The sequence below is a fragment of the Gallus gallus genome, chromosome 4, assembly GCF_016699485.2.
Source record: "Gallus gallus isolate bGalGal1 chromosome 4, bGalGal1.mat.broiler.GRCg7b, whole genome shotgun sequence".
Taxonomy (NCBI): Eukaryota; Metazoa; Chordata; class Aves; order Galliformes; family Phasianidae; genus Gallus; species Gallus gallus.
This window is the reverse complement of record NC_052535.1, coordinates 47,052,955-47,080,039: the sequence shown is the minus strand read 5'-3', so window position 1 is coordinate 47,080,039 and position 27,085 is coordinate 47,052,955. Positions and strand designations below refer to the sequence as shown.

General features: G+C 41.0%; 1 long non-coding RNA gene across 4 annotated transcripts in view; it reads right to left on the bottom strand.

The window, feature by feature from the left end:
* The window catches only part of LOC121110598, a 189,397-nt gene extending 175,804 nt beyond the window's left edge, over window positions 1–13,593 (bottom strand). For 3 of the 4 annotated variants that reach the window (XR_005859272.1, XR_005859274.1, XR_005859273.1), the window contains exon 1: window positions 13,468–13,593. This is a non-coding gene — a long non-coding RNA (uncharacterized LOC121110598). The remainder of the gene's footprint in view (window positions 1–13,467) is intronic. The other variant, XR_005859271.1, reaches the window with a different exon arrangement.
* Between the last annotated feature and the right edge of the window lie 13,492 nt (window positions 13,594–27,085).

The following is a 27,085-nucleotide window of genomic DNA, read 5'->3' as shown; positions in this document are numbered from 1 at the left end:
TTGAGCATCCTCAAAAAAGGTAGTCATACTTTAAAGCATCTAATGTACTGTGTCCCAGTTTACTGCCAGTGGTGGAAATGGGGCTATTTCTTATTAAATCTTGTAACATTTATTACCAGCTCTCAACAGTTATGGATGGCACAGGCTTGACTGAAAAAAGGACTTTTACTCTCCTGGTCTTCCCTTAATATACACCTATACATTTTTCATTACATAAAGGATAAAGAACAAGTGAGATCTCATTGCATACCCAAGTTTTGACAATTTCAGTCCCGCTACCTTTTACTTTGCCTTCTAAGCATGCTATTTCCTGAAACTATTCAACATCCTTCCTGCTGTCTTTCCTCCAACTACTTCTCCTGACATTTTTCCTGCAATAAGAACCATGTGTTTCTTAATAGGAATAGACTAAAACTAGATGCAGCAGTTCCATTCTGTCACAAATACATGTTTTCAAAAAGCCTTTGTAAGACACATCCCATACACAGCAGTGGGGACTTGACTCATTTCACATTTCTTAAGAGAGATGGAAATGGCTCTGTAAATGATTAGAAAGACTGTAGATTCTGTATTGTTATCAGAAGATCAGGCTAACATTTTTAATCTTAGTCTAGCATTTACTACTTATATCAAGCTTGAGTATGCAAAAATTGTGTTCTAGAATTTTAGCTGTTTTTAGAGGAAAACAACTACTAAGCACAAACTAAAACCCTACTACATGCTTTCCTGTTTATAGTGGCAATCTTGAAAACGCAGCTCAAACATATACTGAGTCATTCTTGTCTGAATTCTGCAGAGTCTTAAACTATCAGCTCAGAGATGCGAGACAGACCTTGCAGCCATGAAGCACAGCTTGTTTTTAAGGCTACCATAGAATCTAAAGAAGGCTACAGGGACAACTTACTGCAGCTTCCAGTACATAATAGGGGCCTATGAGAAAGACAGAGAGGGGCTCTTCACTATGATGTGCGGTGACAGAAAAAGGGGTAACGGTTCTTAACTAAAAGAGAGTAATTCAGATTGAAAGAGAAAATTCTTCACTCAGAGGGTGGTGAGGCTCTGACACAGACTGCCCAGAGATGCAGATGAGTAAGGATGGGTGAATGAGGCCTTGCATGGGAATACAGTGGCTTCCACACCTTTTGTCTCAGATTTAAGAGATCAGAAGTGTTCATCAGCTGAGGAGGTTGATAACCAAAACCTAGAGAATACATAGATACACCAGTCTCTAGAGCAGACTGCAAGCTTCCCAAGTGTAGACAAGCATGGACCAAAGGGGATTCTGAAGCAAGTTTGCATCATTCTCAAACTCTATTAACTTCTCTAAATTCATGTAGGTTTCTCTTTCAGGTAATTAATAAGCTCTCCAAGTTGCTATGCAACACTTTTTCTCTGCTTGTAATATCTACAATTAATTTGCATTTTCTCTGTGGATTACTCTTAAGAAACGTGTACTTTTTTTTTTATGGTCTACTAATGAGCTGGAAAGTCCTTATTTATTAGATCACAAATATTTATTGTGCTTATTTGTCAACTGGTGTCTACTTGGTCTGTTTTTCCAAGGAATTTTGAGGGGTTAAAAAAAAAACCCATTCTGATGTCCCCTCCAGCCTCAGAGAACAAATTCTACTGATGCTCTTCTTGTCTTTGATTTCCAGACTTAGGTAGTACTGTTGCAAAGTTGAGTTTCTCTAAAATACCTGCAGAACTACAGGAGTCCCTACATTGCAGGATGAACCTGACAGCCTTATTTGTGCCATCTCCACAGGCAGGAAAAGGAAGAGGGATGAGCTCCTTACTGTTCCTGTTCTCAATGGTTTGGCAAGCATTAGCCTCTGGCATCAGGCAGGCAGTAAGAGCACACTAGCAACTGGCCTTGCTCACTCCTCTGATACAGCAGGTGCTGGGATGCCAAATGACGGCTGGCTGCTTGCTACTCTTCTGCCATCTGCACTGTGTGGTGAGGCTGCCTTGGAATAAGCAGCATCTACTCACACTGGGTGGTGTACAATTGATGAGTACAGCATGCTGCCTATGTGCCAGCTTTTTGACCTATGTATGCCTTGAATCATTAGGGCTGATATAAGCAACGAAAGCAACATGATGTTTCATACAACAAATTCTGAAGGCTCATCTAGTCTACTGACCATGTAGAGTAAAACTTAGCCTTCTTATACTGGGCAAGACTTTCGTTTATAAAAGGTTGGCTTCTCTTGTATGAAATAAAGCTTTTTTTTTTTTTAAGCCACCTAAATGCAACTGTTTTAATTCATTAGTCTCATCCATTAGCATGCTCTTCAAGTTTATTGCCACCTTGCCTTTTCTGTGTTCGCTTGCCTTTCATTGTGCTCTTAATCACCTCCTTCATATAGATGACTTATGAATACATTCTTTCCAAGTTCACTGCCACTGCACTTACCCTAAGGGAGTCACCTGCAGTTATGATAGTGAATCTAATTGTGCACTCATCACAATTGCCCTGTGGAGATTCTAGACTCCCCACTCCTACTAAATCTTGCCTTCTACGCACCAGTTAAGAATAACCTTGTGTCCTATAGACAACAAAAATAAAGCTTTGCATTGGTTTTCTTTTTTTTAAAATTCCCCTCCCTCCCCCATGTCACTTGGTTTGACCAAAGCCTACCGAGCTCCAATTAGCTCTTAATAACTTGGAAACATCCTGTCATTAAAAAAAAACATCAGTTGTGCGGGTGGAGGGAATGTCCTTATTTTTGCTGGCTCTAAAATATAATCAACTTTGAATACAACAGTAAAAGGGGAAAAAATCTGGATAAATCTGAGTGCAGTTACTGAGATTTCAACATGCACAGAGATGTTATTTAAGGATTTGGAGCAGCAAAAAGGAAATACCCTTTGAATAAAGAAAAAAAAGCAGGAAGTATCTCTGCCAAAGAAAATGAATACTATCTCTGGCAAACACCTTCTCAGATGCTAAGATGCTCTGCTAACTAGTAGGGAAGGAGATGCAGCCAAGAGTCTGGCTGACCACGTAGCAGAAGTTCTCAGTCATACTAAGGAGAGCTATCAACCACCTCTGAGAAGTACACCAACTGCAAGGAATGCTCCTGGTGGCTTTTTGTAATCTGTTAAGTAGAGTACCACCACACAAAGCACAGTGTCAATAGCACCAAAAGACAAAGCCGTGAGACTGCCTATTTCCCTGACTTAACCTATTGGGTCTCGCTCAGGAAAGCCTTCATGGCTGCTTCATGGCTTAAAGTAATGCCCACAAACTGAAACTTCTTCAGATGTTCTCCAAGGCAAAACCAATGTGATGCCAGAAGGGTAAAGTTCGCTATTTTCTGTAATGATTTTTCCAATGCCATTCTTCTAGTTTCTAATTATGACCACTACGTAGAAAATCATTCATCCAATAAGAGTTCAAAAGGGCATCATGATAAAAGAATCATTCACCACAACAGAAATAATCTAACAGAGCTCAGACTTCCTCATTCAGAGGTTTACAAGATAAGATGGGGACACCTAAATCCCACTAACAAACTCCATCCCCATTATGTGTCTGTATCTGTTATCACATTGTTACTGATTTATAAATTAATTTGTCTACAGTTTCAGAATAAATGCATTTTCTAATTCTTCTGTAAATATTTTACCTCTAGGAGTCAGTCAATAGCTTTCTCAATAGCAAAGAGAAAGCAAAGGTAAGCCACAGGTATGGTAAAATAATTTCAAAACTTGCAAAATCCACTTAGCACTGCTGTCAAAGTTGTTTGAAGGATGTATATAAGATTGTCTTTGCAAGTAAGATTCTGTATAACAGAATCCCAGGCTGAGGTGATTTAAAACCACATTCAACATTAACATAGATGAATATGCATATAAAATTCCTCGTTATAGAGAAAGTATACAGCACTTCCAGAACATTAACAAACTGGATGAAATACCAGGGACCTCATTTCACCAGGTGTACTCACATCACAAAGGAAATGTGAAAGCAGCTCTGTAAAATGGGGTGCCAGATAGAGGGAAAACGTAGAGCAATAAAGAGAAAAATATCAAATGAAACTTCACATGCTTCACCACTCTTCCTGTGTTCTCCTTTTATATATATACACAAATATGTATCTACAAATATTTTTGAAGAATTATAGTCAAACGAAAACATTTTTAAAAAGGGCACACAGTCATAATGGCAAAATCAAGATGAAAGTTTTTTGTGAAAAAAATCTCTGAAGAATGACTCTTCGTTATCCATTTCATGTCTGCAAGGCCACATCCCTAAGATTAAGAGGTTAGGCTCAGGTTGACTTAAAAAATGGCAAAAAAGTCCTGAGGCTTTCTGTTCACTAACCCTTTTGCAATATCAGTAGTATTCAATGCAGCCATGCAGGATCATTTGTCTAGGTTTGTCACAGGCTCAGCTCATTAATGTTTAACGTAGTAGGCTCCATGAGCCTACTTAAAGTTTTAGTGTAACCACATATACCCTATACAGTATAAAAGTGTGGAGGCAAATATAAAAGCCAGATCCTTTATGAGACAGTGCTAAAAAGTTGATTTTCATCAGCTGAGCACATCACTTTACTATTTTTCTTTACTGTTGGCTCAAAATATAACAGAACAAACATTTGTGATAGTTAAGGTATGCTAACTTGCTGCTGAGCTTTTACATTATGTTCAAACCTTGTCATAGAGATCAGAATCCACAAGTCTTCCGATCATAGGGCTGCTCTGTTAGGCAGCACTCATTTGCCCAGGTTAGATCTGCTCCCAGAAGCATGGGCCTTGAATTTAGGTGTGGATGTTTGCACATTACTGAAGGTCTCAGTTATGAAAGATGATGTGTTCAGATAGATAACTTGTTTGTGTTTAGAAAAGCAGGGCTGGGGAAAAAGTGCCCAGACTCAAACAAGGAAGACAACTGCTGATGAATCTGAACTTTTTTGTTGTTGTTGTTGTTTTTGCATAAATAAGAAGGATTGTAATGACAGCAGTAAATAAATCTATTCATTCATCTTCTAAGGATGTCTACGGTACAGAGGAAAATAGTTGTATTAATTGTATCCAGACACTGTTGATCAAAGCAGCTAGAACGAGTATAGTCCCTGCGGAACTCAGCAAGTTATGAGATGTCACACAAAAGACTTCCATTATTGTTCAACAGGAAAGAAAAGGGATAAGGTGGTTGTCTTTCTCACAGCATGACAACTGAAAGACAGACAAAAACAATTGGGAACAGTGAGCGAGACCAGAGGACTTGGCACTAGAAAAAGCTCTGGATTGTTCACTGCATGGGGGCTGCCCAAACACAGAACACAGGAAGCAGACTCAAAGCTATCCTAAAGCTAGATATGTCCCAATACAGGAAGGATTAACAAGAAGGGAAACATGCTTTAAAATATTTTTCTATATGGGTAAAGATACACATTATCAAGTCAATGATAATATATAATTGTCATAAACTCAGATTTTTGAATTACCTGGGAAAACATTCATCCCTAAATGCCACCAAAGCCTACCAAGTCTGAGGTAAAACTAAGACAGATAGGATGTGCTTGCCCTGAAACAGCCTCAGGATATTCCTGCACAAGAAGCGCAGGCATACTTTGCATCTGCAATTTTAATCTTTTGGCTTGCTTGCTACAGACCTAAGGCACAAAGTGACAGCAGTACTTATGCACTTCTGTATTCATGAACCAATGTATTTAGCTCAGCTGCAAAAACATTTCAGTGATAGGTGTTTTTAAGGCAAGAAACATGAGAGGGAAAAGCAGAAAGAAACAAGAGGTGGGATCAATTTTCCAGAGCTGGAAAACTGACAGTGTTATTCCTTGTTACAGCAATGTATTCAGCTTAATATTTTCTGGAGAGTCCTATATATGAAAAAAACAGATATATCCTCACCTTCACTAGCACTGCTCTGAGCAGTGAGTGATTCTTTGACTTAGAACAGACAGCACCTCAAAGCAGGAAACTGCTGGGAAGTCTGTCCACAACGTCTGAACAGCCAGGCAGGAGGTGCAGGGCTGAGCAGAGGAGAGCCTCACAGTATGGCCCCATGTCTGGGCTACCGCATGCTTGATCAACAAGCAACAGTTGACTAACATTTTGCTCTGTAGCTTTCTTCTACAACTTGAAATGTGTATTTTAAGTAAATACACATTTTAAAAGTTGATCTCAACATGCAATTTGGCAGGGGAAGCTGTTGACAAAAAAATGCAATGTATTTTACTGAAACTTTTAATTACAACAACAAAAAAAATCACTACCTGATCAGCTCAAGAACTTATCTGTACATCAGAACACCCTTCCGTGTATCTGTGCAATCCTGAACACAACCCCAGGAGACAAAACTGATTTCTCGTTTTGTTACTTTCATACACTACTAATGCCAAAGAGGTACTGCTTCCACCTTTCGATGTGAAATAAGCCCCAGAATAAGTCTGAGACTCTTATTTACCCAGACTTCTCTTCCTACTCTTATAGTACAGGTATACCTTAGTGTGGCTAGAAATGTTTTTCATACTGTACAGAACCCCTACAATGCTCAAGAAGTGTAAAATTGCTCAGTGTAAGTAAGGATCAGACCTTCATGTGTTCATTATCAGTTATCTCTTCTACTCTCCTCATTAAAGACAAACTCCATTAAAGATCCATTAGAAAGTCTATTTTTTAATCAAGGCTCAAATTATAGTGCACGCTGCAATCAGAAGAACCATTGTGTGCTAGCATGAACTGCAAAAGCTGTATATAAAGCAGCAAAACACTGAAATAAAATACATTATTATTCTAGGCACAGTGTTAGGAGATAAATTTGCATAATATTTGGGTACCAACCAGAGCTACAGGCACATAAACAAACTTTATGCTGTTGATTATTCACCAGCTTACATAACACATTTGTTTAATCTTCTACAATTTTGTCTAGCTGCTCTTTTCCTGATATAATGAATCAGACTCCTCATATGCATTATAGCATCAGACATTTGTTTTAAATTTGTAGGCGTGTAGTCTCTTGATATAAATTTCTATTTCCCATTGCAATTAATAGGAGATGCACATGCACACATCATTGTTTGAAATGCTGTCTGTCAAACTGCTTTTCCTCACCTCATGCAAATCCCCTGCCCACTCACATGTACATACCACACTACTGCTCACTTCTGGCACTTAAAAGAACTTAAACATATTTTTAGTCCTATTGATTGCAGGAAAGAAAATCATAGAATCATAGAATTACTCAGGTTGGAAAGGACCTCAAAGATCATCAAGTCCAACTGCAGCCTAACCATAGTACCCTAACTCTAACAACCCTTTGCTAAATCATATCTCTGAGCACCACATCCAAACGGCTCTCAAACACACCCAGGGATGGTGACTCAACCACCTCCCTGGGGAGCCTATTCCACTGCTTAACTATCCTTTCTGTAAAGAAGTGTTTCCTAACATCCAACTTAAGCTTGCCTTGGCGCAATTCGAGGCCATTTCCCCTTGTCTTGTCACCTGTCACCAGTGAGAAGAGACCTACCCTGCTCTCACTGTAAAAACCTTTCAGGTACTGGAAAGGAGTAATAAGGTCTCCCCTCAGCCTCCTCTTCCCCAGACTAAATAGCTCCAGCTCCCTCAGCCTCTCCTCATAGGGCTGATTTTCCAAGCCCTTCACCAGCCTCGTCACCCTTCTCTGGACCTGCTCCAGCACCTCCATGTCCTTCTTGTACTGAGGTGCCCAAAACTGAACACAGTACTCAAGGTGAGGCCTCACCAATGCCGAGTACAGGGGCAGGATTACTTCCCTAGTCCTGCTCACCACCCCATTTCTGATACAAGCCAGGATACCATTGGCCTTCTTGGCCACACTGCTGGCTCATATTCAGCCGACTGTCCAACAGTACACCACGGTCCCTTTTCATCAGGCAGCTTTCCAGCCACACCTCCCCAAACCTGTATGAGTTGCCTGGGGTTGTTATGACCAAAATGCAGGACTGGACACTTGGCCCTATTGAAACTCATACAGTTTACTTTGGCCCATCAATCCAGTCTATCCAGGTCCCTCTGTAGTGCCCTTCTCCCCTCTGGCAGATCAACACTCCCTCCCAGCTTGGTGTCGCCTGCAAACTTACTGAGGGTACACTCAATCCCCTCATCAAGATCATCAATGAAGATATTAAAAAGAAGTGGCTCCAGCACTGAGCCTTGGGGGACACTGCTCGTGACCGGCCGCCAATTGGATTCAACTCCACTGACCACAGATCTTTGGACCCAGCCATCCAGCCAGTGCCTCACCCAGCAGAGCATATGCTAATCCAGACCATGGGCAGCCAGCTTCTCCACAAGAATGTTATGGGGTACAGTGTCAAAGGCCTTACTGAAGTCCAGGTAGACCACATCAACAGTCTGACCCTCATTCACTAAGCGGGTCACCTTGTCATAGAATGAAATCAGGTTTGTCAGACAGGATCTACCATTCGTAAACCCATGCTGACTGGGCCTGATCCTCTGGTTGACCTATAGTTGGTCCCTGATGGTTCCCGAGATTATTCATTCCATGACCTTCCCCGTCACTAAGGTGAGATTGATAGGCCTGTAGCTACCAGGATCATCTTTTCAGCCTTTTTTGAAGATGGGTGTCACATTTGCCAGTTTCCAATCCACCAGGACATCCCCAGTTAGCCAGGACTGCTGAAAGATGACGGAGAGTGGCTTGGCAACCGCATCCGCCAACTCTCTCTGCACTTTAGAGTTCAGTCCATCTGGCCCCATGGACTTGTAAGCATCCAGCTTTTGCAGCAGGTCCAAAACTATCTCATCTTGGATCATGAAGGGCTTATTCTGTTCCCCATCCCCATCTACTAGCGCAGGGGGCTGTGTTCCCAGGGAGAAACAAAAGTCTTATTATTAAAGACTGAGGCAAAGGCAGCATTAAGTGCCTCAGCCTTATCCCTGTCCTTGGTGACCAGGTTGCCCTCAGCATCCATCAGGGGATGGAAATTCTCCCTAGCCTTCCTCTTGCTGTTAATATGTTTATAAAAGCATTTACTGTTTTCCTTTGCTTTAGTGGCCAAGCTCAGTACTAGCTGTGCTTTGGCTTTTCTAATTTTTTCCCTGCACAGCTTCACTACATGCCTGTAATCCTCATAAGTAGCTTGCCCACTCTTCCAGAGACCATAAACTTTCCTTTTGTTCTTGAGATCCAGCCAAAGGTCTCTGTTGAGCCAGCCTGGCCTTCTTGCCCATCGGCTCATCTTCCGTGACATGGGGATGGTCAGGTTCTGCACCTTTAAAACAGTTTCCTTAAAATATTCCCAGTCTTCCTGGGCTACCACACTCTCCAAAACTACCATCCAAGGGACCCTCTCAACCATGGTCCTAAAGAGGTTGAAGTTCGCCCTCTGAAAGTCCAAGGTGGCAGTTATGCTGACTCCCCTCTGTGGTTCAACAAAGATAGAGAAATCTAGTATCTTGTGATCATTTTGCCCCAGACGGCCTCCAACCTTTACATTCCCCACCAGACCTTCTCTGTTGACAAACGGCAGGTCCAGGATATTGCTTCCCCTCGTCGTCTCCCTCACCAGTTGTGTCAGGAAGCTATCTCCCACACACTCTAGGAACCTCCAGGACTGGTCCCTGTCAGCTGTATTATAATTCCAGCAGATGTCTGGGAAGTTGAAGTCCCCCACCAGAACAAGGGGGGGTGATCTAGAGACCTCACCCAACTGTTTATAAAGCCTCTTGTCCACCTCTTCATCCTGGGTAGGTGGCCTGTAGTAGACTCCCACAATAATGTCAGTCTTGTTGGCCTTTGCTTTTATTCTGATCCATATGCTCTCAACCCTATCATCACTCTCATTAATTTCCACACATTCATAGTCTTTTTTAATATAGAGAGCTACACCACCACCTTTCCTACCCAGCCTCTCTCTTTTGAAAAGCCAGTAGCCCTTCATCACTGCACTACAGCTGTGGGAGTCATTTCACCACGTTTCCGTGATGGCAACTATATCATAACTTTCCAAACATACAATGGCCTCCAGCTCCTCTTGTTTACTCCTCATGCTGCATACATTGGTATAAAGGCACCTGAGCTTGGTCTCCTTGTGAGTGGCAGTAACCCTAATACCCTCATCACCACACTCAGGTGTTTCCACAGCCACCAACATCATACCTGCCCTCGTGTTCTTACTACAAAGGCATGAGTCATCCTCCTCTTTCACCAGTGCACAAGACCATGGGGTCTCACAAGCACATCCCTCTTCTTCAAGCACAGGGACATTACGCTCGGGCTCCATATTAGTAACCCCAGTTACACCCCCACCCCCCTTCATACCTAGTTTAAAGCTCTGTGAATGAACCTACCCAACTCCTGTCTTAAGAGCCCTCTCAACCAGTGGGAGAAGCCACTCCTATCAGCTGCTGGCCAGCCCAGGCTCTTGCAAACAGAGCCGAGGTCAAAAAACCCAAACCCCTGCCAGGCACACCAAGCTCTGAGTCAGGTATTAATCTGTTGGCCCATTATATCAAGTCCCTCATTATTCCCTAAATCTGGAGGGATAGAGGAGAACACAACCTGTGCTCCTGAACCCTTTACCTGTCTCCCCAAGGCTCTGAAATCCTTTTTCAGAGTCCTGAGAGAAGTTCTGCCTAAATCATCCTGAAACAACAACAAGGGATAGTAATCAGTGGGCTTGACTAGGGAAGGAAGTTTCTTCCTCATATTCTTAACCCGGGCTCCCGGGAGGCAGCAGACCTCCCTGTATAGAGGGTCTGGTCTACATATTGGCCCTTCTGCTCCCTTCAGCAGAGAGTCACCAATAATAATGACCCGTCATTTTTTCCTAGTCGATGAAATTTTGATGCTAGGTGAGGACTGGTCAGACTTCGGGAGCACCACCAACTGGGGAGAACCGTCATCACCACCATTGTCCAGTTGTCCCTGCAGAGCACTGTACCTGTTTTGCAAGGGCAGCTGGGGGGGCTGGGGACTTACTGAATCAGAATCCCCTGATTCTTCATTGCTGTTCCCAGGGGGAGGAGAGGATAGAGGATTCACTGTAGCAGGAACACTGTCTGCATGCTGGTTCCCCTCTGTCACCTGATAGCAAGACAGCAGGGGGTGACTTACTCCGTGCAGAGCCATGTCTGGGTGCCTAGATCTAGGGGCCGATAGGGTTTGGTACCAGCAATCTCCCTCTCACACTCCTTTATGCTCCTCAGCCTCTCCACCTCATCTTTCAGGTTGACCACAAGGCTGAGTAAGTAGTTTACCTGGTCACATCATACACAGTTGCTGCCTCCCTCACCTAGCACTGCAAAGGCCTGTAGTGCCAAGCTATGGTACTCACTACAGCCAGAGAACTGCACGCCAGCATCTTGTTTTGGGATCTCAGTCTGAGTATCCTCATTTTTCTTAGCAACAGCCTTTCTTACATACGTGGGTGGGACCTCAGTCTGGGTCTCCACAGTCTTCTCAGCCACCTCTTTCCTTTTGTGAGTGCATGGGACCTCTGTCTGGGTCACCTCATTATTTCTGGCAGCAGCCTTCCACTGGGGCGCAGCCATGGCTAAGCTAAGCAGAATACTTACCAGCACCATACAGGAAGCCACGTGGTTCACAGACCGGACCCCTCCTTTTTGTCTCTGGTGCTCGAGGCTTTTTTTTTAAGGCACGAGGCATGAATGCAAGCCGTTGCCCAGGCAACGCCCACGCACTGCATCAGCCGCTCTCACGAGAGCTGCCGGGCTGCTTCGTTGGCACAGGGGTTCCCTGAGTGAAGTAACCGTCCAGAATCCCTTTGAACCACGCGGTCGGTCGCTGCTGATCCGTCCAGGACGGCTCCGAGGCAGCTGAGATCGGCGATCAAAGGGCTCCTCCCGGATTTGAAAACCGTTTAAATCTCCCGCCGTTGCCCAGGCAGCGCCCACGCGCTCAGTCAGCCTCTCACGCGAGAGCTGCCGGGCTGCCTCGTGGGCACCGGGGTTCCCTGAGTGAAGGAGCCGCCCGGAATCCCTTTGAACCACGCGGTCGGTCGCTGCTGATCCGTCCAGGACGGCTCAGAAGCCCTCAAAATGCTAACCTGCAGGTGACAAAGTAAAAAACTGCCTCTTCTTTGTAGTCAGCATTCAATATTTTTAAATCAATCCTGACTTGCCAGTTTTTCATTCTGTTCCCCACTCACTTCCCATGGGGCTGACTTGTTCCCTTGCTGATCACACCATCCTGCTGCTTCCTTCACAAACCTCAGTGCCCTGCCTCCTTTGGTCTCAAGTCTCAGCAGCTCCTTCATGTCTGCAGTTCAGTTGGAACATTTCTTTTCTCCTGCAGCTGGCCTGTGTTACAGCCCGACTTTAGCACTGGGATGATGTGCTGTGATACACTTAGCTATAGGAAGCAATGCAAAAATAAAACTAGACCAAAGATATAATATGTAGAACTGAGCAACCATTAAAATGTATTAATAAATCTGGAATATGTCCACACAAATATACTTTGTTGCTCTTTTCTGATCTAACTGAAGCTAACTCAAAGCTACCAAGATTTTATTGCTTTTGACATTTCCTCAAAATCTAGAAATGCAATACTCTCAATGCTTCATTGACACGCACAGCAACTATTCATTTGTTCCTTTCAAAGCAAAAAAGCTGGTTTACAGATGGTCAACACCCTACACCTTCTCTCACCACCACTTCTTGAACTCCAGACTGAAAAGCTCAATTACAATTCCTTATCAGCAACCCTGATTTTATCCCTACCTCGTGCAGTGCAATGAGCTCACACTCATCATCCATCTGCTGAGATGGTGTTGTGCCCACCCACAAGCCTGCCCTAGGCCTTAGGTGTCAAGGCACCATAGACAAGCAGCTGGCACAAAGCAACAGCTCCATCACTTCCGCAAAAGCAATGAAGCGTTTCCACAACACTTCTTGATTTCCAGTTCCAAAGGGCTAGTTCACTGTTAACATTAATTTCATTTCTTCTCATTTTTCACACTTTTGCTATTGAGATATCTGCTTGCATATAACAACTGCCAAAAACTACTTTTCTTTTTTTTTTTTTTCCTCCTTTCAATGCCATTAACCACATCTGCGCCTTCACACTAATTCAAACCATCGCTTTTTTAGAAGAGATGTGTTGCAGCCAAGTAGACTGCATGGTAAGCACAGACACTTTCACTGGCTCATCACCAAGATACATAAAATACTCAAAAAGAAAACCCCCAGAGATATTCGAGTTCATAAACACTTGTTTCTTTTTCTGTCAGCAGCATCCTGTCAGCAATGTTTTGCATTGCTGTCACTGAGGTATACCCTCTGATGCTTTCTAAATGCCCAACTTTTTCCCACAGTCCAGCTGCATGCGAAAGGTTTTTGTGTAATGCAGAGGTGAACCTGGGTCTAAAATGGACATGGAGATCTGAAGAGACCTTCAAGCTTCTCAGGGAAAGCTTGCAGATGTCAGTAAGGTTATTGAAACAACAAAGATCACCTTACATCATCATTTCACGCTTTTCCCTCAGCAAGCAGCATCTCAGTCTGTCTCCTCTTAGTTCCTCTGTTGTTAAGTCTGTAACAAGTACTGGACAAGAAGGTTCTTGTTCACGGTTCTCCAGCTGCTATTGTTACTCAATAGAGAATTGTGTGTCACTAGTCCTAGGGCAAACAGGAGCCAGCAGCTGGAAGGGTCCTAGGGAAGAAGACTGTTCTTGAGTCAGGGAGCAAGTTGCAGAAAAGTTGCTCTCTGCAAAAACTTACTCCAGCTTTGCCTCTTCCTTAACTGCTTGCAGGCAAAAGGAAATGGCTGTAGACAGAAATGTAGGAAATAAGTAAGCTTAAGAGCGAATCCAAACCAGGAATGAAAATAATCTGACTGCCTCCTGCTGCATACTAAGCAGTTCTTCATGAGCTTAGGTGAGGACTTTGGGAATTACAGTTCTTAGGTGGTTTGTGCATTAGGAGAACAGGTGACATGCCAGGTGATGCATGTCTGCTTTTTACTGTGCATTTGGTATCTGGGATGAGTGTTACTGGCTGGGCTACACACCCCAGCAAGTTGGTGAGGGCCTCTAGAGGGAAGTGTGGCTCCTTGCTCTTCATGCAGCCAAGGATAGGGTTTGAAGATGCTAAAATACATCCGCTGAAGAAAATCACAGGGAATAGATCAAAAAGCAAGCACCCTAGGAGTTCTACCCTTTGCAAGAATCAGCCCTGTATGTTGCATTTTCAGTGCATTCCTCCTATTTTCTAGAAACTTTGGGCGTATTATTTTCTACATGGCAGTTAACAGTTATTTTGCTCTCTCAATAAAGATTAACCACAGTTTTTCTTGGGCCTGTTTTGATCTAGAAGGTATTAATGACACCAGCAAGTCCTCTTATCACCAGCGCAACTTACACCAGTATTCTGCCTTTGCTAAACTTAGCTCATATTCCCCACAAACACTATGCTCAGAAATGATCTTGTGTTGCAGGAGAGCCAGAAAAATTGAAGGTGCTAAAAAAAGTAACAACAAATTGACTCACAAGCTAACAACAACAACAAAAAAAACAACACACCCCACAAGTCTCTACCTTAGTGCAGGACTGAAACTACTCAGACGCTCCTAAGTAGTCAATCACATCCAATACTGATGAGAAGGAAACAACTCAGCTGCACTTGTCAACTTGACCCAGAGGAAAACTCTTAACTCTATCTACAGGTGCACAGCTTTTATCTAAAGAGGGCAGGCTGCAATCAACATCCATTTCTGTGGGAGGCTGATTAGTACAGCCAATAGCCTGCAAATCTAATTACACATTGATAAACGAATGAATGGGGGAAGGATACCAATAACTGGACAATAAAATTGCAGATAGCATTCCTTATAAAGTGAAACAAGAAAAAACAGTCCCAGCGTAAGTGTACAAAATCAGCTTCTGAACTGACAGTTACTGCTTAGGGAAGAGCTGCAGAATAGCAACACCCAATTGCACAGAAATCTCAGTTCATTAATCAGGAGTGGTCAAAGAAAAAAAGCAAAAGTTCAGAATCATTAGAAAAATAATAAAAAATACATTATGGCATTAAGGCAGTGCAGAACCTGCATTTTCAGCTCTGTATAAAGTACTGATCTATTCAGAAATGACATGATAGAACTGCAAGGAAGGGGCAGAAGGTGGTGTCAAGATGACCAAAAACCTCAGCAAAAGGAACAGACTAAGAGTGAGCTGCTTCAGCCTGGAAAAAAAAAATATATGTAAATATATATATATATATATATACACACACACACAACATCCCCCCACATGCCACCTGTTTAGAAGCCTATCAGTTCTTCCGTACCATCAGAGAAAAGTATACATGAAAGAAGAATGGAGATAGTTGTTTAAACCTTTGCAAATCTGAGAGTAGTAAAAGCTTGACTCAAAGGTAGAATGTGGAAATTTTGGATCCTGAGGCTCTCTTTGAAGACAGAACACTCTTTGAGGCTTAAACTCAATATTCCGAATCAGATCACAAGCAGTCTAAATATAATGATATTTTTAAATTGAATACTCACACTAGTAAGATGAATGTGCAAATTAGGTCTCAAACTTTTCTTCTGAAGTCACTTGAAAAAACAACCTTACATGCATTTAAGCATCATGACTGTTTACTCTATTTATCCAATAATAACGCTTGCAGTAAATGAGTTACTTGAGCACATACACGATGCTTTCAAAGCCTCTTGCTTTAACTACATATAATTGTCTTGATAGGATATTGGATTTTTTTTAATGCTTTCAAAGAGCAGTGACAGCAAAGTCCAAACACGTAAGCACAATTGTTTGCTCAAAACCGTTACAGACTAGACAGTCTGAAAACTGCTATGTCCCTAATATCCTTTCTGTCCCACTGAGCCACTCATTCACAGCAGCATTATAGCACCTAGCATGAAATGCCGTGATTAACAACAACATGAGACAACCTAAAGAAGGGTATGAGTATGCAAGATGGGAAGGTAAGAGTGGTGGCATGCTTAAGTGTATTGTTTTCATGGGGCTTAAGTTTCCTCAGACCACATTCTTCCGTGCCCACATCTAAAACAATGAGGCTTAGAAGAGAAAAGTGAGAGGGAAAGTTCAACTACTGAGGCTGCAAGTACAGAAAACTTTATAAAGCAGCAGCAGCATTTTCAGGTTATAAACCAAGTCTATGCTCAGATTACATACTGATAACAAATACGAAGTTTGCCCTAGATCTCTTTTTTACCCCATAGCACAAATAATCCACAAGTATTAACTGAATATTTATTTTGTTCAAATTAAAGAAAAATTTTCAAATTACAACTATAGAACAAACAAAGCAAGAAATGTCAGCTTTTTTTTTTTTTAAATCAAGCAGAATGCATATGAAAGCTGTTTGCCAATTAGCTTATTGTGAAGCAAAACTATTCAGTGCATACGTATTCTCATTTCTTGAAAACGATAGATGGATTTCAAATTTCAGGCTTCAAAAGAAACTGTTGTTTCTTAATTGTTCATTTGGTGCAGACTGTATGAAACTGCACTAGACTTCCCTTTCTCCACATTGTATGACAAAATACATGACTTAGACAAGTATGGTCATCAGTGACTTCAGATAGAAGTTGCTGGCGGTTGGCAGTTTTTCAGTCTGGTTGGTGTGGATGAAATAGGTAAAGTATTTCACTGAATTTAATCGGAAAAAGATTAAACTTGTGTTTACTTCGGAAAAAAACAGAATGTGCTTTTTAGCAGTGCAATACCCAGCACAACTACTCAGGATTTTTTTTTTCAGTACCAAAATGCCTTCTCCAAACCAGGTAAGTACTGATAACAGATCTGTACAAATATTTACTACATTTTTAACTATTACATTAAATTCTTGAAAGTTTTTGCTAAAAAAAAAAACAAGTTCTCTGTTACAGTTTGATTCTGCTTCAGCAAATACTGAGATAAGTTTTTTTTTCCTCCACAACATACCGCTGTTTTATTCATGTAGTTAAGCATAAGGAAGCCAGTAACCTTAAGTGACATAAGTCAAACCAAGAGTGAAATTTTTCTCTTAGTTCATTGATGAACTGTCCAATTCTCCCTCACCAATGTATAGCCATGAAGCTTATTTGAAACTGATTTCTTTTGGACGATAACAGTATCACAGAGTCTATGCCTTCATTATTTTGTTATCAATAAATTTCAATGTATTGTGAAGGTGGAAGTACACTATAACCCAATTCTGCTTTTCAGCATCATGTACAATATTCTAACACTTCTGTACACAAATGTTATGTTTTTAAAATGTCTAGTGATGGAAAGTACATTAACAAATTAAATTGCGTATTTTCTTAATTAAGAACAAACAATAATTCCACATATAAGTGCTTAAATCTTGTAAGCGAAACAAGCGTGAATATCTGCCAAGAATTTAAAGGAATTGCCTCTGCCTGTGGAACAGCAGAACATGTACGCTATTACTTGTCAGCATACTGGAGAGGAAAGCTGAAGGATTATGTATCTAGGGCAAGTCGTTCTACAATTGGTTCCAGTTTCTGTAACTCGCACCCATTAGTTATACTTCATAAATGCATTGAAACCATGTTTAACTGTATACAGCCTTTTGCCCTTCCCAGACCACAGAGTGCATTTTATCTGAAGATCTCAAACCTTGGACTGAAAGTTATAAAAAGGAAAAAAAATCTCTTTTGGAGTTTAAAAAAAATAAAATAGGGACATCCTTGAAAGTGCCACCATTAATAAATGGCCAAAATTACTCCATGTCCAGATAGGCCTGAAGTTGAAGAAATTAAAAGGCTGAGCAAACTACACCCATAAATCATTAGCCTCTTTAACTTTTCACTCAGGGAGTGAAGTCAGCTTTCACTAATTTGCATAGCTAGTGATGTGGTAATTCAGCTTCCATGCTTCCATCAGGCTTCGAAGAAACTTATTGGAACTCTTTACACATGGTTCAACAAGTTGCTAAGTAATTGATGTGAATGCCAAAGACTGCATAAAATGGGTATGTGGAGCTTCATTTAATCTCCACAGAACCACCAGCAAGTATGGATGGCACTTGGTATTCCTCCAACTCTACCCATTTAATAGAGTGATACAGTGCTGACTTCTCCAGTCCTACAACTCTGCTGACTAGCCTTATCAAAGCCTATCATAAAGTTGAATTCCTTTAATAGCTGTATACCTACCTTGTGCCAGACTTCTCTCAGAAATTATGGTTGTTTTTTTTTTTGTGCAGGACTACATTACTGGTCAGTACTACTACTGTACATGTGTTTTGAAGAGATTGCTATGGGTTTTTTTTCTTCCCTTTGACTGTCCAGTGTTCATTTACATCTAAATACCTGCTTTTACACATGCACATCATCATTCCTTGCCACAGCTTGCTTTGGCAAAACTTGACTAGAAAAGAAACTACTACTACTGAACAGCATTAGGCCATTGATCACCTTCAATGTAGGTGTTGCTCAAGGCAGTGAGTATTCTCCAGACATGTAGTTAAAACTAGCAGTCAGACTTAACAAAATGCCATTAAAATTACTTGGAAAACTTGTCTAATGCAAGGACATCTAAAATTATCCAAATAAGGAATGCATAGGTAAACAAGGTCATTTCTACACAGACAAGGCACTGGCTCGATGACACAAACCCAGGACAAATCACGATCTGTCCTCACTGGTCAGTTCAGTTAGAAGAGCAGCAGATATTGCTCTGCCAACTTGTCAAGGCAAATGGCACTTGAACTAACAATTCTGACCCTGAGAGATAGAAATGAACTTATTAAACCTAGAATTCAGCGGGCAGAGGCAGATGAGTTCAATATCCAAAGAATATACCTCCTTATGAAAGGCTCTTTTTGCCTGAAGGGAGTTTCTCCTCTACACATCATTGAAGGCTTTTGATTAGATCAGCAGTATATGTATTTAAGGAGACATGCAATTCAATCCCTCAAATACCATACTTTGAAGATGCATCCAGCTCTTCTCATCCCTCAACAAGATAAAGAGCTGGAAGAAATAAAGCCACATTGCTGGTTCAGTTCCTTCTTTCCCAGAAGGATATACTGAGGCAACTTCCTCCTTATCAATCAACAATCCCAACCTCTTTTATATCTAACAGGCATTATTATAGTCATCCTGCTAGATTTGAATGTTTCTTTTGCTTGCTTCTCTGCAGTACAACACCAACCAAATACAACAACATAATGTGACTTGATGAAAGCCCAGGCTTTCTTGTGTGGCCGAGGAGGATTTGTTCAGCCAAACTTAACAGGTACTGTGTATCCTTGCCTCTAACACAGCATTCACATAAAGTATATAGTCCCTTCAGGCTTCTAGAATAACTTAAATATTTGTATAAGAGATTATCTTTATGTAGTTGGTTTGACTACATCAGATTCATTTAAGTTTCTATTTATGAATTTCTAATAACGTATTGCTATTTTGGTAAACTGGGAGCTGCAAAGTTGATTCATAGGAGAGGTTTTTGTATGCCCTTCATTTAAATCAACAGAAACTTCCACATTTATTTTCCCGGGGTTAGATGAAAGATGACAGTTCACTTAATGGCGCCATCTAAAGAGGCTCCTTGAGCTCTGTGAGACAGCCCAAACACATCAGAGCAGTTTTGTCTTCATAACTCCAGATTACCTTGGCCAAGATTCTAGGTTGCGACTGAATTTAATTGATGTCTTTGAGTTAATGCCTTTGCTTTGTAACTCTGAGAAAAAAAGTGTTTAATTAAATTAATTCTGTCAAATAACATGCATGGTAATGTCAGAGTATGTAACTGCAGCCCCAGCCTGCCCTCCACTGTTTTTTTTTTTCCCCAACTAATGAGGATATTCTCAAAATAGGCATAGAGTCTTAGATAAAACATCCAGAAGAGCCTCATAAAACTGCACATTTACTAAAGGATTGTAAACCTGAGCTAAGTGCATTTAAAACAAGGGAGATTTAAAAATAAAAAAGAAAAGAGATTAAACAGACCTCAAACAAAACTCTACTGGACCATCCGTATCAGCAGCTAGCTCCTGCAGTATGTAGAAGGGGTTTTACTTTTCCTTTTATGCTTGCAGTGTAAGTGACCATGGAACCTACTTCCTTTCTAGCTCTAAGGAGCTTACAAACAGCACAGGTTATGTAGTGACACTAAACAAATCCCAAGGCCCATCAGCAAAATTTAAAGAAGCCTCTAAATACGGGCTGGCAAATTATGGTCCTGTTATTACAGTCACATTTATGTCTCTTTGGGAAACCCTTCTGAAATAGAGACAGAATTTGGAAGGGTACTTTCAATCCACATGCAAAGCCTCTCATGTAGATGAAACAACATAAGATAAAGGCTGCTGCTCAGGGCTGAGATTGGAAGACTGGCAGAGATGTGTGCACAAGAAAAACTCATGTTGACACCAGAAAGTAAAAAGAAGCCCCTGATTTGCAGAGAGGAGTCAGCAGAGAAGGGAATAAAAATATGCATCAGTACTGAAACATTCATGTAAAATAGTGAAATCCTGTTATATTTGATGGATTAGGAACTTTACACCTAAGACAAACTTACAGGGCTAGGGAATCACCAACCACATGAAGATTAATAAGATCAAGCACTGAATTCTGTACTTAGGGAAAATCCTGGATCTTTGTACAAACTGGGGTATGAGAGGCTGGAAAGCAGCCCTGTGAAAAGGGATCGGGGAGGTTCTAGTTGACAGCAAGTTGAACATGAGTCAGCAGCATGCACAGCAGCACAAAAAGCCAACATTACCCCAGGGTACTATCAGTCCAGCACAGTTTCACTTTGCTGTGAGCTGGCATAGCCTCACCTTGAGCACTGCATGCAGTTCTGTGCGCCTCAATGCAAGGGCAAAATTGTTACAGACTGTCCAAAGGAGGGGCTATGAGGATGGTAACAGGTCTGGAGGGCAAGACATGTATTTTAATACAACCTCCATTGTACATTTGAAGCTGTGCTGTTTCCATAGAATAATTTGCTAAGGAGATGCTGATGTAAAGAAAGAAAAAGTCTGTCCCTTTTAAGATTGTAAGGCCTTATGGAAAATTCAAAAATCAAGACCAAGATGCCTACCAACGACAGCAAATCTAAGACTAATTTTGATGTGGCTGTTTGGAAGACAAGACACAATTAAGCTAGCTCTTCATGATTCACATAGTTAATGACACTCTATTGCTATTTATAAATTTGCAGCAGTTATAATTAGTAATGCTATTAGTGATACCTCATCACAGCATTAAATATAGTGCTTTTACTCCACAGAAATTATAACATTAAGGTTGGTAATAAATCAGTTTTCTTGTCATCTTGTAAACTTAATTGGGAATGCTTCTCACTAAGAAAAATAGGTTGATTAAAAAGGTGTCCCACTTAGATGAAGAACTGGCACAGTCATGTTCAGTCAAAGTGCCGAGATTCCAGTTTTCTTAGAGGTTGGAAGATGCAGATCACCTTGACATGTTTCACTTTTCCTAAACCCAGAAGTCTCAAGGTACTGTGCAGAGCCTGAGAAGAACGGACCAGATGCTGGGCACCCAAACCCAGCAACAGCAGTACTTATGTGAGTCCTGCTAGCTCCAGTTCTTCTAAAGACATCAGCCAACCATGCCAAACTATAAAAGCTTTCTTCACTTCATTTTCAGGACATTTTCTTTAATTCTATAGCAGAATTGTCTGGACCTCAACTAAGGACAGAATAATCCACTGGCAAGAGAGCTCCATTAATTTCAAAGTTTATAGAGGAATTCACACTTGGAAATAAAAATAGGAAAAGAAAAAGCGTGGTCACTTTTACACGTGCAACAAACCTGAGTACTCAGCAGAACTACTCTTGACTACAATGCTTACAGGGCAGAGCAATATCCAGCCTAGAGAGCAGCAGTCCTTAAACGACAGTAGCGTTCATCTCTCATACTCAATCTAATCAAATTTTTGCCTAAATTTATTACCTGTTGAAGGAAGTAATGTTTCCAAACAACTAAAACAAATGTACAGAGATAGACACAGAAGATTCTTTTCATAAGGCAATGGCTTATGACAGGAAGAGGGACAAGTCAGACTGAGTGATGTAGCAATGTGCCATACCACTGTACCATTCCAAAAGCCGTGCAGAGTAACAGGATGGGATCTGGTCTGACCTCCTTCGACTCAAAGCTTCACACTCTGTGTCTCACTGAAGTGAACCAAGAAGCCTGCAGGTTGTGGCAGTCATGTTTTTATTTTTACTCTCAAGTATCTTCACTTCCATCGTAGTAAACCTAACAAAGCAATGAGACAGGATAACATTTCCTGTTGCTATACTGTGTCAATCAGGCTCTCAAAGAAGTGAGAGGCCTTGGAAATACTGCAGTAACATTGGAATCTGAAACATTTCTGAAAGTCTAGAACCTGAAGTAATTTATCTTCACATTCAAGAGATCTCCTTGCTTAGGGCACACTTGGATTGCAAAAGATAAATGCCTAGATCTCCCATCTGAACTCACACACTACTACATACCCCGTGAAGACTAAGCAAACTAGACTCATAATATGGGAGTAATGTGCAGTCTTTCCATAACTACTGCTCCTGCAACTATAGTCCTTCTTCCATTCCCAGGCACCAGAAGTTGCACTCCCTCACAGTTCCCCAACAGGAAGAGCTGTTTTGACATCAACTGTTGACATTCAGATGTTTTCACAAACCAGAGTAGTACACTGTTCTGCTTGACAAAAGCAACAGTTTGCCAAAAGGACCTGACATGTCCTGCAAAGAGGCACCTCTAATACCCCAGCTACTTTACAGCCTGGCTTGAACTGAACAGAGAAGAAGCAAATATAAGAAGTTGCTGTAGTGGGAAACGTTGTTCAAGTACTCTTCTATTACTCAGAGGTGCTGTGAAAATAGTATGACCTATCCTATCCCATAAAGTAACAAGGCAAGAAACATCCAGAGCCAGGCTGCAAAGAAATGTAAGAAGGTGTTTTCAGTAAACAGTCTTAAAACCCCAAACTTATTTAACTTCATATTACTTGTACAAATGAAGTATAACAAAGAGGCCAGTAATTAGCCTGCACAAATTATAGCACCAAAACTCAGTTACTTTCCTTTCTAACGAAAGGAGTCAGACTCAGAGTAAGACGCTTCACACACAGACATACAGACACTTCCATTACAGTCAACACCGGTTTGCAAAATGAAATCTGAACCATGTATTCTTTCCCTTTGCAGTGAATAGGCTTTGTAACGAGCAGCACACACGCAACTACCTAAAGCAGAACAGAAAGTGGTTTATTGTACAGTCAACAAATATACAGAGTGGTGTGGTTAGTCTGGTATCTGCAGAACCTATAACTAGAAAGATTATCACAGTAAAAAGGGATAATCAAAAATAAATTAAGTGCTCACCCGTATCATAGGCTCACAGAAAAACTCCAAAAAGAGCGATCTCCAGAAAGAGATCCCACCTCAGTGGCAGTCAGCCCTTAAATGGGGGTCTAGGAGAGGTGGAGCCTGGCTCCACCCCTTCCGGTCACAGGTGAATTGCCTTCACCTGTGCTCCCACAGCTGACTCAGTGCTTGCCTCAGCTGATCAATCAGAGGTTCAGGCCATGATTTAACAGTTCCCATACATTTCCCTATCTTTATTTGTTACTGACACTACTCATGAAGAAGATCATGAACCTCTCTGTTGCAAATGATCAACACAGACTGTCATCAGGGTCTCATGATGTCAGCTATATTTATTAGTGTCAGCTAGACATTGAATCAAATTAGAAGCTCTGAACAGTTTAGCTGTAGTTATAGCTTACTTTCTATGTGATACAGTGCAGAAGCATTTCTCACAAAAAAAGGTCAGATTGTACTCTGAAGGACAGTGTTTGTAATGACTTGCATTTTACATCTTATTAGACATTTTATACCATGCCAGGGGCCAACATTTTATTTCACCTGTGTTTTAATACCACATGTCTTTGACTTACATCAACAAATGCATGTTATTTTTCAAGTTTCCTTTAGAAATGTGGAGTTGAGACAGTCTAGAAGAAAATGCTTGTATATCTTGCACAACTCACAACAAGTCATCCATAAGAAAAAAAAATAGACTCCTTGCTGTACAATAGATCTGGGTGACATAGCAACCCAGGCTCAGGAAAGCTCCAGTGTTCGTGTTACCTTCAGAGCTTAATGTTACTCTTATGCCATGTGACAGCCAACAAGAATCTCAGATGTAAGTAATAAATTGAAATTGCACTGCAATCCTATCCAAAGCCTGAACTCCAACTTGAGACTCTGACATTTACTATAATTGATAGGTAATGTCACAGTTTCTAATAAAAACAAATTTTAATCCTCTAAGGAGCTGTCATAAGGGGAAGAAACACAGCCAGTAATTATGTGAGGATCAGGCAAGCAAATACGTCATCTTTTATTAATTTTACTACATATTTAACAACTGAGCAAAGGACTCTGGCATCCATGCCTTCAAATGTTGTGTCAAAGTTTTTATCTCTGAAAAAGGATGACACTTTAAAACCTTACTCTCAGAGAAGTAGTAAAAACAAAGCAAGGAACCTAAATATTGAACAACGAACTACTGAACAATTGAGACAGTCAGAATGTTGAAGAGTTCTGAGAATGCTGAAAAGCATTATTTGCTATCTTTGGAGTCAGTGTTTGACTAGTAGAATAGGAATTGTGAATTTCTGATGAAGTCAATGCAGCATCTTCTGAAACACTTTGTATTATTTTGCTAAGAATTTTCTTCCACATTATTCCCTGACTTTCAGGAGTGCAACAAATTCAAAGATAAATACTACTTCAAAAGTTTGATTGATCTTTATGAAAGCATTTATCTTTGAAATGAGGAGGAAGAAAGAGCAAACCTTGTCTCTAAACTACAGTTCTATCATGCATGCAAATTTCAGGACGAGCTCATGAACATGGTCATTACACACAGCGTTACCATAATACATATTACTTGTCTGCAATACAACTGATTCATCACCCACAGCCTGAGTCCCCAGTATGTCTCCAAAGCCTGCAATGAAGGTTCATGTAGAAGCAAGTGAATCCCAATACACTCTGGTATGTGATTATAAGCAGAAAAGGCTATTGATTAAATAAAAACACGCTCAAATAATAAAAGCTCGACTGCAATTTATATTACTTCATACTCAGAGCATGACCACAGAGTGAACTCTCAGGCAATTAACCTGCAATGCTGCCTTCTAGCTCTTTAGTTATATATACCTCAAATCATGTCACTAACAACAGGGATGCAGAGCTGCCTTCAGAGACAATATTGTACACACCTGAAATAATCATTTCAGTGCAGAAGGTTGGATGAAAAAATTAACACTGACCATGGAGGTCAGAGTAGTTTGTTCTAATTGTTTTCCCACCTCAAGAATAACTTCATATGTCTAGCCTGTCACTTTAAGTCCAGTCTATTAGTACTGTATTTATGTACTCATATTATTTTAAATTCATAGTTTAATTAGAACATGACAGAAGTTTCTTCAGATGTGTCTGAGATGACATGCCACAGGTTACTTACCCTTTTGCCATTGTGAAGTAAAGCCATAGCCCCTCATTTAGCCCTTCCTACAGAAATTTTCCAGACCTGATTAAAAATGATAGTCCCATTCAAATCTGTCAGACCAAACTTCTGGGTTTCAGAAGAGGTGAACTCTAGGATGAAAAGAAACAAAGATATTCGTATTGTCTGCGTCCATTTGGGAAGCCTCAGAAGGTTACAAAGGAGACTCCACAATGTTGACATCTTTCTTACTGCTGCAGAAGCAAGGCCTAAGGAAACAAGCAATCCCAGAGAGTTCTACAGAAGACTCTAACCAACACCTTACACCTCACATGGAGGCCCAGGCATGGTCAGATCTGCCACTGAACCTATGGACTTTTGAACACACTCCTTGCTCATCAAGGAAAGCACCCTGTTATTCACTTTGGCTCCACAATGCAGTCCCAGGTAGAGCTCCTTGTCAACAGCTGATCAAAGCATTAATAAGCACAAGCAGCAGAAGGAAGTGCAGTTGGATTGTTTTTAGGCACTCTAAACCCTTGCCAATTTCCCAAAATACAATTAAAAATATCAGATACTAGACTCCACACATAGCAGCCTGAATTGACCAGAATGATTTGCAGCATTAACTTAGAAAACATTCCATGACTTTACACAATCATTTTATTTTGTGGTTGCTGACGTTTTCATGCTTGAGATGTGCTGGACACTGCAGGACAGCAGTTGGAAAGAAAGATGAGTTTAACCATCCATTGCTGAGTTTCACTTTACACTTTAGATTTGATTAAGTATGAACACTGAAGAAAGCCACTGTTGAATGGCATTGTTAGGAAGTTAATTAGATCATGCATGGCTGTTACTTTCTAAGTTGCAGAAACACACAGTGAGGTCAAATGAAATAAGGGATGAGATACCATTTGCTCCAGAACATTTGATGACACCATTTTGCCACAAAAATAAAGGGAAGATCTAAAAGGGAATTTACACTGCATCACATATGACTGTGACTGCATCACAATTATACTGTGCTTAAGTGCTTGCAAACATAATTTCATGCACTCTAACAAAATATGACAAAGATCATTATTTCCAGATTCAGAGAAAAGGATAGGATATAGATATTTCTATAGAGCACAGACTGTTCAGCAGGATCTGTTGCAACAGGACAAGAGGAAATGGTTTCAAACAAAAAAAGAAGAGGTTTAAGTTGGAGATAAAGACGTTGTTTGTTTGTTTTTGTTTGTTTGTTTTTTTAAATACAAAGCTGATGAGGCCCTGGCACTGCTGCCCAGAGAGATGGTAGATGCCCCATCCCTGGAGGCACTCAGGTCAGGCTGGATGGGGCTCTGAGCAAACTGATCAAGCTGCACATGTCCCTTTTCATGGCAGGGAAGTTGGTCTAGATGACCTAGGAAAATCTCTTCACACTCAAATTATTCTATTTTCAGCCTAGATGATTCTATGAACCTAAGCTGTTTCTCTGACTGTTAGACCCAGATTCATCAGGACCCTGTCACTTGAAAGGACAAGCTGACAAACTACTACCACAAAAATTCAGGATCTGGCCCAACTCCATGAAGTATTTAAGGT